This window comes from Rhynchophorus ferrugineus, unplaced genomic scaffold (assembly GCF_030347505.1).
Source record: "Rhynchophorus ferrugineus isolate W39M unplaced genomic scaffold, kcgeb_rfMv2 rfM3, whole genome shotgun sequence".
In the NCBI taxonomy this organism is placed as follows: domain Eukaryota; kingdom Metazoa; phylum Arthropoda; class Insecta; order Coleoptera; family Curculionidae; genus Rhynchophorus; species Rhynchophorus ferrugineus.
In genome coordinates, this window is record NW_027472582.1 from 21,101,578 (window position 1) to 21,114,603 (window position 13,026).

Consider the following 13,026-nt stretch of genomic DNA (forward strand, 5'->3'; position numbering starts at 1 on the left):
TCTTGGTAACACTGTATATTTTATTTCTCTTGCTAATTTCTATGTACTCCATTCTACATAAAATTAATCACTAAATTATGTCTAATGCATTTACCATATCTACAAAAGAGTTAGTATCCATTATCTCCTCATACGTTCTAACCTAATGCTCATGTTTAATTTTGAACAAGTACAATCATATCTGTGCAAACAAATCTTTCACGCTCTACAATACCATTTTCTACAATTATATTCAAATAATTATGTGTATGCCTTTAGTTGTTTAAACTCCCATCACTCTGTCTCAGGAATTTCCAGCGCTGCACAACATTATCGCATATAATGAAGGTTTCCTTCAGTCATTCTCACTTTCTGACTCATTGTCCAATTTAATCACTAAACTGTTAATTTCAAATCTGTCTAAAGCATGTTCACGATTCTACCATTTATGAATTACTTCCTCTGTATGTCTTATCGAGTTCATACAAACCGAAGGTGTTATGGTCGACAATGCTTCCTTCCACATATTCAAACAGTTTTTGATGGAATATGATTCTCGACCAACAATATAAGTGCAATTAATTATTAATAAATATAATGACCAACAAAACCTAATCGAATGCCACTGTAGCTTTTACCTTTTTCCATTAATTTTTGTTGTCTTTACACTTTTTTTGTTACTGTCTTGCCAAGAGTGCCACAATGAACCTTTTTGATATATTCAACTTTCATCAAGATACACAAATTCAAATAGTTTGTCTTCCTTGGTCCTATTTTATGCCTTTAAAAATTGAATTCCTTTTAAGGAAATGTCTGAAAGTTCCATTAAACCTCTCCGAAGGTAATCTTTACACCATTTAAGCCCTATGCCCTGTAAGAGTGTATAAAAGGATGTCTTAAATCCCTCAAAAAACATAAATATGGAATAATAAATGATGTAACACGTGTTTATGAACTAAAACAGGGAATATGTGAATAAAACAATTTTGAAATTGATATTTGACTTTTATATTAAAATAATAACCACCACAATTAGGTAATTATTTTTTTACTATTTGGAAGTGTATATTAAAGGAATGTATTTAAAAACACTAAATTAACTATTGTTTTTCCAAAACTTGGGTTTATAAAGTAAATAATCAAATAATAATTGGTAAAAAGTTCAAAAAATAAAATGTCATATAAATACATATATTATGGCAATTATCAATGCTTTAAAATGTTTACACATATATTGTTAATAATTCATAATTCCTTTTTAACGTTTCTTTAAGTTTCATTTTAACTCTTACTTAATTTGATTACTTCATTTATATATTGTTATAGTCTTATCTTTATACATCACATATCTATATACATTATCATATACATTATCTGTAGCTGTGATTTATCTCTTCCAATGTATCTCTAACAAATGAGAATTTAAAATTTTAAACACTCTCTTAATACTAAAGAACACTAATCTTTAGTTTATTTTATAAACTTAAAGAAACTTTAGCGAGATTCGTTCCTAGTACTTTATTATCTGCAAACTAAATTCTTTCTTAGCCCACACCCGCTTGGTTTTTTTTTCACCAAACTGACAGTTATTTCTGGTTGCTTGGTTTGAACCTATTTAGTTTTATTTTAATTTATTTATTTGTAGGGCATATTACACAACAAATTTAGGCCTAAATATTCTTCCACCGTATAAGCTTTAACCGTGCCAAATTTCAAACCACTTGGTGCTCCTGTTTTCTTCAAAAAGGTAACATTTTCGCTAAGTCGATTAATATATAGATAATAGTCAGAGGAAAGCAAGTTCCAATGATGTGAATTAGATTAAAGTAAGTGGAGAATAAATTTAACGAACAAAATGTCCAATTTGAAAAAGACAATATTTAAATATGACGACTCTAACTTGAAGTAAACTTTACTTAGTAAAACTAATACACAACAAACAACTAGCTTTAATCTGAGTTAAATTAACAGCTACCACTAAGCAATATTCCGCTAAAACACTGAAATCGTGTTCGAACATTTGCAAGATCAGAATATTTTTTCCGTTAGAGATGTCTAATGACATTATGCACTTTTAAAAGTCCGGACGCTTCCGTGTTGACCCGGTTCTAGAGCCTTCTTTGATGGGATTCTTCAAATACACTGATAGTTTCCGTAACCATATCAATTTCTAGGTGGCGACGGAGGTCACAAATGCATAAATACCAAGGTCCTTTCCATAATATATACTTGTCTTGATTTAGCGAAAAAATGTTAATTTTAACAAGGCATTGATTTTATAAATCCAAGTCTCTTCATGGCAACATCCATTTCTACGTAAAAAATGAGTAATCTACTCTCAGGAAGTACCCTTTACTACGTTTCTGCTTATGCAATGATAATTTCTCTTTCAATTATTGGCTATTAGTTTATCAACAGATATATTCACTGCTATTTTAATTATTTTGGCCTCAAAACATCCTATTATCAAGATTTTTGAAAAATATTTGGTCAATTTGGAACGAAATCATTTATTAACTTCAAAAATATAATTATATTTTGATCTATCGTTACCGATGAAGTATGTTTCCAGATGTTTTCAAAAGATGGTCAAGGCAATGGGGTGTTCTTCACTCAAATCTCACACCAGTAACTAGTATGGGTTTAAATTGGCAATATTCTGGGATTTTTTGCCATATGTTTTGTCACTCTCCAGTTGGTTTAATATCGAGCCACATGTTAAACAATACGTTCAGTCCAATTCAACCTTAATACGTAAAAAAGGGCGAGTTTCAACAACATTTTATTGTTTCAGGAAAATAGAATTTGGTTTGCCTGTATCTATTATTGTTTATATCGTTTTAATGAATCTTATATATTACATATATAATCATATGTAATATATTACATTAACAAATTAACGCAATTTGAAAAGTACTAATAACATTCTATATATTTTTCAGGTAAAATTTCCTTCTTTATGAGTAAATATGTAAACTACCTCCTAGTGTCTGGGGGCCACGAACGGCACAACTGAACGGCAGAAGAATTTACAATTTATAATTACCAAATAAAAAAAAAACCATTTATTTTTTCTTATACTTACTATATAATTGTATTCACATGTGAAATTTGAAATAAATAGAAATCACTGCATTTTATTTATCCCAATTACTGAATCCTTATTAATTTTATTATATTCTATATGTCAGTATTGCTATTTGTTTTGCTTTTGTAACACAATTTTTTATTATGATTATCCATAATGCTCTAACAAAATCGTTATTCTTAAGGTTCTACAAAAATCTGCAAATGTCCTCAGTTCTTTTTTAATAATATAATTACGTATTACTGAATAATTCTAGAAATTGCATAACGAAATTTAATCTAATAAAGTTAAAGTTATTAATATATCTATATCACTTAAAATATAATTAAATTTTCCCATATTCTCAAAAATACCCTTTCAACCTTCAGAATGGTGTACTAATAAAAAATCTCACATATCCAGCGTGCATAATTTGAATATCCCTGGAATTGTGGAATCCCTGAGCGTCCAGACGACTTGACAGAACTATATGAAGATAAGCACTCTAAAAATTAAAAGATAAAAACAATTCAATTAAAATTTTAGATTTCATCTTTTAGATATATATTTTTAGTATAATATGTTCGACAAATATGATGTTTATTTTTTATTTTTTGGTACTTGTTAAGAACTTTAGAAGTTTAATATTGAGTTAATATAAACATAATTTTAATTTGTCTATTATAGTTTTGTACATATGTCGATAAATATTTTAGATCTCACTGTTTTATTTCAATTAAAATAATATTGATGGTTTATTATGTTTTAGCCAATTCTTTGATTTTTATGTTGTATGTCTAAATACCGAGAATATTTCAAACATATTCTCTCGTGTAGCAAAATATCATGAGCAGGACTAAAACATAAAAGGTACACAGTCCAAAAGAATAATATGTATATTGTAATTTTAGTTGTTACAAAATCGAAAATATAATTGAATTTATATTAGTGTATCTAAAAAACAATATAAAAAAATTGAAATAACTAACTATTACCAAAGGTATTCTTACAGTTCCCACTAGGTCCTGCTAATTAGGATAACTGTAAATTAGATTAAATATATATTATATTTGGAAAAAGAAAAAAAATTACTGGGTACTATTAACATGCACTGAATAATTTAATAGAATTACTTTTATAATTGAATGTTCTGTGGATCTGTAAATAGGAATGAAATTTTTCTATGGAAAGAAGACCCCACAACCGTTTTATCGTATTTTAACATGCTAGTTGCTATTTTTAAATAGTATACTATAATAAACATAGACAATACAATAGAACTGAAAGAAAACCTAAAAACTAATGTACAATAACCATAAATACTAAATAAAAATTAAACATATATCCAATCATAGAAAAAAAAAACTAATTCATGACATAATTAAAAATGACCGCCCAATAACTATTAGATTAAATGTTTTTTTTTATTATTGAAATAATTTTAATATCGGAGATATTGTTAACAAAACTCGAGAAAGTAACCGAAATATTACATAATACTAATAATACATGTATATATATAAACATATATATATATATATATATATATATATATATATATATATATATATATATATGCCTTTGGTATAGCGAGGACATATTCCTCGGTACCACCTTGTAGTGTTCATGTCTCTCTTATATTAAACATATCTCTCTTAAGGTTTACGTGTTTATTGCATCGCCCTTATTATTCATTTCCTCAATATAATATCTACATTAGCAATGTTATAACTATTTAGAGAAGAGTTTTAATATACGTGATTTATATATAAATATAAAAACATAAAAGCAACAAACATAAAAATTAAATTTAGTGAAATATACAAGGAACGAAAGACCCAAATATATTGAAAAGAGGGAATAAGCAAACATTAAAAACACAGAAACATAAAAACAATAAATCGATATAGAAAACATTTTCATTATGAGATTACTAGAACAATGTAATTGGATTAATAATCTTTCTTAATATAATATATATTTAATCTAATTTACATTTATCCTAATTAGCAGGACCTTGTGAGGATTCTAATATTTTGTTTATATTGTTTTTTAGAGACAATAAACACTTTTTTTCTTTCTAGTGCCACTGCTCATGTAAATATTAGTAATCTACACTTACTGCTTATCTGACCCTAGTAATTTTAAACAATTCTTGAGAGTTACCCACAATTTCCTTCAAAAAGGAAAAACTGAAACATTAATATTTCCCCACAGACACAAAGATAAACCCTCCAACCCATCCAACCGTCAACGACAAAAAATCCCCACGTTCTCCCCAGATTATGATGATGAATATCGTTCCGTCTCATCGGCGAACGGCCAGACGAACCGAGGACCGAGCCAACAAATCATCGAAAAAGGCAACAACGGCGGCTCGGAAAACCGCAAATTCCAATTAAAAACTTTAATGAAACGAGGAGAAATATAAAACTAGGACTAGATTAAAGGCATAAAAAGTTGTTGCCTCTGCTGAACTCATTACGGCCCAGAAATTTAATGAATTTCCAAGGAATTGCCGGCGCCGAGAGGGGTGTGAGAGAGAGAATCTCCGTTTTTAATGGCATCAGGCCTTATTGGCGCGGAGAAATTAAAACGTAATTTTGTTTTTGCCGAGAGACGGTAGGCCCAGATGCATACTTATTGGTCTGGAAATGGACCGGTAAAAATTATAAATGAATTCACTTCATCTTCAGGTTTTGTTAGTAACATAAATAGTAATTATTTTAAATACCTTTGCTATTGGTGTTGATAGCGAAGAAGCAACCGGAAAACTGCAACACGCATGTAATAATATAAATTTGAGGACCCAGATATGAAGTATAAAAATCAACTTGTGTAAGTCAGTGCATATTAAAAACTATTAAAGTGCCTTCGACTGAATCTTGACGTAAAGCCTCGTTAGATGAAAAATATTACAAATAAAAGAATTCCAAATAAAATTTAAAAAATATATTAGTAATTTAAAAGAAAATCTAAATTGTCCGTACATAATGATCTGTGAGAAATGATATTATATAAAACAAGTATTTCAAAAGTAAGTCCTGAGAGATATTTCGGATGCACTCAGATACTACAAGAACAGTTATTTCCACCAAGACCTTCGACTTCGAAATTTGAAATTAAGAGATTCGCAACAAGATTAGGGAATATTTTGCTCTCATAAAAACACCAAAGTAGGCTCTCAACTCGTAGGCAAAACTGAACTAGAAATCATATCCCAGGGAAAAAAGTTTGATCTCGTGTAGTTATGTAATGAAGCGCATTAAATGGTACTGAAAAACCTTATTATGAAACTAATTATGAGCCAATAGGTCTTCCTAAATAAGTACATATTTTTAAGTCATTGTAGAGGCAAATTGTAAGTCGACAAAGACTAAGTAATATATTAATAAATTCAAAACTAATATATCAAATTTTTACATGAATATCATAAGATGAATATAAAACATTAACAAATTATTTGCAGATAAACATCATTATCACCTATGCATAAAACTTGTGCGTCAAAATGCTTCTTCGTCTCAGATTTTTCCCTCTTGTGTTAACCAATTCAGACCATCTAACTAATTTTTCTCACAAAATAATTATATTAAAAAGATAAGCATTGGCACTGGTTTTATTTCAGTTTTACTTGTAGTGAAACATATTATGTACAAAAATTGAAAAAGACAAGACGGGGTACTTTTGTTACTGAATGGTTGTAATGAGTGATAAATCTGTCACAGACCATTTGGTTTACGTTCAAATATATTTAAATCTTTAGTGTCGTTTTGTATCGTCGTTCAACAAATTGCCTCTTCTTTCCAGAAGCATTTATTGCTTTAAAATCTTTAACATTTTTTAACTAGTATTTCCTAGTTGTATTCGGAGTTGTAGTATGGGTTGGAAATATGGGGTTGCACTAAAATATCAAACCAACTAGAATCTAAATCAACTAATTAACCAAAGATAATCCGTAAGTTGACTTGGAAATAAAATGTGTCTATGAAGATATCTTTTTAAAATTCGAAAATATGAATGATTGTAATTTCGTTGAAATATCAATGTGGAAGCAATAAAGTTTTTAAATAAAACGTAGGAGATCGGAAAGATTGAAACAAACAAAAACATATGAACTTGTATAGGGTATAAGATTTACCCTTAACTCTAGCTTATGTACTCTGTTGCGTATTTTCGATATAAGTACAACAGAAAAATAGTGATAAACAATTGATAAAGAATTTATTCATCAATCATTCAACTAAATGATTGAATGAAGGTGAATATATGTTTCTCCATAACTATATAGTCGATTTCTTAACTGATTTATTAATTTGCTTTACTCCTACTTTACTTGATAAAGTTATCAGAAACCAGCCAAAATATCTACACATCCGTATTCTGCAGAATACAGGTGGAACTGCTACTTATCACAATATGAACTAATTCATCCTAATAGATCCCATAAGATTCTATATCTACGGTTAACAGATATTAATCAACAACTATTCGAAAGCATATAAATTTTGAAAAAAATCGTCGCAAATATCACTTTTTGTCTCTAACATATTTAAATAATACCTTAAAAGCACACATTCCTGCCAATATGTTGAAAAGTAATTAACACCTATCATCATATCTTATTGCTATTTTTAAATAATTTATTGCCGGCTTGGTTGGCGCAGTGGTACAGGCGATAGGATGGTCCACCTACTGTTGCAGTAGTCGTGTGTTCGACTCCTGCAGGGGCATGGTCGTAAATTTATGTTTGTTATTGCCCTAGACAAGACTGTAAAATCGGACAAGGAAAATCATCCTAGTCATGCCAGTAACCAGGATGGATAAGACCGGATGTTCTCTGGGATGTATTCTAAGTGGGTTACTCGCCAGTCGGTAGGCTTAATACCGAGGACCGTGGTTCGGAGTCCACGTTAAACAGGAGGTCCAGTCCAGATAAGCCCTCGTTGATAAAAAGGAGAGTTTAAAATATAAATAAAAACATAATAATAATTTATTCTCAAAAAATATTTATCAAAATATGTACATCATAACAATTACAACTTCTTAATTACTTATTAATTTTAATACTATTTTAATCAGTATTTTTTACAATGTATTCATTAAACATAGTTTACAATAATACTGTGAAGCCAAAAGGTTAAATAATCATACAAAACATTATGTAAATAACGCTTTTAAGAAACAAAACTAGAAATATATTCTCATTTTAGAAATAAAATGACTTTTTACTGCAAAATATACAATAACAATTTCGAAAAATAACGTGCATAATAACGAGCAGTCGTTGTGAAAATAATTAGAATTCGCTAAAACCGATTAAAATTGCGCTTAAAACTTTTGCAGAAATGCAAATAAGATATAAAAGTATAGAAGACATTCTATTTCTAACGACAGTTATAAAACTGCGTTATAAAGTTTTCTTTAATGTGTCTGGGGGCGCTTAACCAAGCGAAGGAAAAATAAGGCCGAAACCACTCGACCATTCAGTTACCTGGATGCCGCAACACATATGAGAGAAATTTCACTTTTAAGCTACTACTTTTGTTTCGTTAGAAGGAACCAACATTTATATTTGTAAATTGTGTTGTAATCGATTTTATTATTATAGTCAATACCATAATCACTATGATATATAAAAAATATATATATTTAGAACATACCGAATAGCCGTTACCGACCAACCTATATTTAGACTAGGTACTAACTTAGTCCCTAGTATTAACAGTGCTGTATTTTCTATTAAATCCACCTCACTACACCACACCAGTAAAGAACAAATTGGTTGATTCTTTTCAGTCTGTATGTTGTTATGGTATTATCCTGTTGTTAAGAGTTGCAGTACTATATTATGTCGATATTAACATGAGAGTGGAGTCCACCTTCCTTGAGATTTTCTCGATTTCCTGAGTGACAGTCGGTATCTGAAGGTCTCGGTGTCTAGTGTATAGTAAGTAATCAGTCCAATAATATCTGGGTGTAGTTATTATGATTCGTTGAACTATGCTCTAGAAAACTTGCATTATAATTACATTGTTTTGCGTAACATCCTCGTATTTCGATTTCATATGCCCATAAAAGATTTCATATTTGCTTGTATTATAGAAAATTGTTATCTACTGATAATAGTAATTTTCTTCCAATTAGCCAATTCACTTTCGTTTATTTCAACTGCAGTTCCTTAATTTTCCTTTTAACCCGTTCCTTTCGTCGAAATTTTATTGAAAGTTAAAAAGACATTAAAAGTTAATCCGAGATATTTAGATCCATTGCCATGTGAAATCATAGTATTATTTATTGTTATTGGTGATGGTGCGGTCTGATTACAATTAATTATTATTTTACATGTTTAGGTTCAACTATTTATATTGTCTATTATCTGTTGTCTTTTTCGAGTCTGTTATTTGTTATTATCTCTCACAGTAAGAATAAGTGTATCACCAACAAATATAGCCATCGTGATATTTTCCCTTTATAGTATATAACATGTGTAAAATGAGATAAAGATTGGTACCTGATTTGTTGCTGAATGTTTTTAAATAAACCCAAACTGGCGTGTAATTGTTGTTATTAATAAAATTTTAATATAACTATTATAGTATAATGATATGATACTTATGATATTATATTACGATTAGTTATATTAAATATAAGTAAAAATACGTATATTTCACTATATTAAAATATTTACATTAGTTTTAACAAAATAACAATAGAACCATATCAAAAAGAATTAAAAAAAATGTTAATCACTACCATTATACGTTCTATTAATTTTCCAGTTTGAAGGAAACGATCTTGAGGAGGTTACCTCCTGCTGACCTGTAAGCTCATTACCTATAATATTCAGATACTTTGAGAAATTGTGCACCAAAAGACGTGCATATATAGACTATGCAATAATTGAAAAAAAATTTTTTTCCAGAGCATCAATTTTCGTTTTGTAATAAACATATAACTATATATCCAATAAAACAATGGTAACCAATGGTAATGTTGCTTCTTCAAATTGGATTTTCGGTTTACAGCGTTTTCCGATTTTCATGTTCCGATGCATCAGACAACATTCTGTCTTCTTTTAACTACAATAAAAAGAAATGGAAAAGTAGGCTACTATTATAAAAATAATATTGCATTTTTACGAACGTATGTGATAGTATATCTGTAGGTCAGATCTGTGGTCATCTGTAATATGCATTGACTGTTTTATTGAAAAAACTCTAGAACAAGTGCATAAAAATGCGATATTTCAGGCTGTATTTTTAGATATATCTAAGACTTTTAATTCTAATTTGTAGAAAAGTGGGCTGAAAGATAAACTAAAGAAGCTTCTCTTTCATCCGAATTATCAGCTAATGAATTGAAGCAATACATTGAAATACATCCAATATATTTAGGAGTTCCGCAGGTACTGGGTTCACTATTGCATATCATGTATGCTGCTAATCTACCGACAACAAATATCACAAATGCAATCCACAATATTATCGAAAAACCTTAAAAACAAAAACAAATTAGTGTTAATTTTCTAAAGTCCACTCAACTTTATTTTTGTTTTTTTAGCTTTTAATATTTTTAATAATCCTCTGTGACTTCCCTCTCTAGTTAGTCTAATAGTCACGGTTCGCGTTATTTAAAATCGATCCTATGCAAATAACGTCACTCCGAAATCTTTTAATAAATTTTATCTTAAATTGAATTGGGTCTGTTGATGAAAGGTGACGGGAAAATCCTTGAAGCAACTCGTTGTTTTTTTTCTCTCTCGCAACGACCTTTACGGGATGAAAATTAAGAAAAACGACCTAGATATTTTACGCTGTAATTTTACGACGCCAACGAGGATCGTAAAGAACAAATGTGCTAAGTTTTCTTACAATTTAGATGATAAGTATTCGCTAAGATCTAATATATACGCTTAACAAAGATAACATGTTGTTTTTTGTTACTTTATAAAATGTATTGGTATTTTGTGTTAAAATTAAAGTAACTGTGTTATTTGTTCGAGAAAATATAATTAAAGTATGTCGGCTATAATAATATTTTTTAAATATATTTTAAAATCTCCTTTCACCAACTATGGGTTTATCTGGACTGGATCTAGAGTTTAACGTGGGCTCCGAACCACGGTCCTCAGCATTAAGTCTACCGACTGGCGAATGACCAACTTTAGAAATCATCCCAGAAGAGATCCGGTCTTACCCAGCCTGGTTACTGGCGTGACTGGGATTATTTTCCTTGTCGGATTTTACACTCTTGCCTAGAACAATCACAAGTTTTACCAACAACGACCATGCCCCATCATGGCTCGAACCCAGCCGGCACTATAATAATATTAATTCGCAAGTAGTAGTAATATAAATAAATGGAGTCAAACATTGAGAATATAAGTCTGTGAGAATAAATCAGTACATATTGATATCCCTTACAATAACAATACTAAGTATCTTGAGATGAATATTGTCGCAAAAAATCGTTGCAAGAGACACATTAAAAATAAAAGAAATGATATCTCCGAAGAAGAGAATATAAGAAAATTAAGACTAAATTAAGATTAAGATGAAGAATTATTAGGTAATATTAATATGATACAAACAGTTCAGAATAAAATTTCGAGAGGATTTGTGGATATACCCGGATCCTACAGGAATATTTTTTAGACCGATATCGAGACAATTAAGAGACTCACAAGAAAACATGGGGAAGGATTACATGTAAACACTGAAGTGCTTCAACTTTGGACAACACTGAACTAGGACGCAGACTCAAGAGAATCAAAACCTTTAATCTTGTGCGATTGTGTAGGGAAGTACACTAAATAGTGAAAACGTTGAAAAGTGCTACTAATCTTTTTTTTTTATTAGAGACTGAATAAGGACCAACAAGTCTTCCTATAGAAGTACCTAATTTTAAGTTACAAATTGAATTGAGAAAAATTTGTACGCTAATCGGCAACAACTAGTAATAATATATTGATAAATTGAAAAGAAAACATTATTTAATTATATAATATTCGATTCTACACAATATATGTCACAAATCGACATTTTGTTAATAATTAAACGATTTTTTGAATAGCCCACTAAAAATAGAATTGGCTATAAGTCACTATAAGCTAAAGACAGCATCCACCTAACAAGTCTGTTGATAAAGATATTTAAAAATCGTCTCTTGATACATATTTAAAATCCATAGACATAATATTTAATTTTCCTGTTCACATAACTTCGCATACTTTTACAGTCGAACTTTAATTATATCATTTAGTAAATCAGAATAATACTCAACATTTTATTCAGTAAGTCTAGATAAGATGTCCAGTTTAATTGATTGACATCAAGTAATAAGTAATGATTTACCAGCATGCCATCAAAGGGAACACACATCCAGAACGACTAAGTCTCCCTCATTCTCCTATTTTCGGAACATCATAGCCTGATCCTTAACCTATATTCCTGACCATCCTCCGACATAGGGAAACATTATTTTAAATAAAAAATTAAAAAGTAACCAGTGTTTCTGTTTCCGTCCAACTTTCAAGAATATATAGTGAGTAGTGTTTCAATAAACTTTTTTTAAAATAATATTTTATTTATTTATTCCTCCTTTATATCAACCATCGATTATGTGGACTGGACCTACTGCCTAACATTGGCTCCAAATCACGGCCATCGGCATCAAGTCTACGGACTGGCAAGTGGCTAACTTGCAGATCATGCGAGAAGACATCCAGGTCTCACACAGATAGGTTAACGGCTATCACAGCACTAGGAGGACCGTCCTTTTGCCTTAACTATTACAGCCACCAAGCCGGCGCCGCAATACATTTTTAAAAGAAGAGAAAATTGTGAAACATAAAAAAAGAACACGCATACTTAAAAAGCTTAATATCGAAAGAGATCAAAGTATATCTTAGTTTAAATGTTCCAAAAGTGTTCGGGATGTTAACTGGAAACGACTACCTCCATAACGATCTCAAAAAT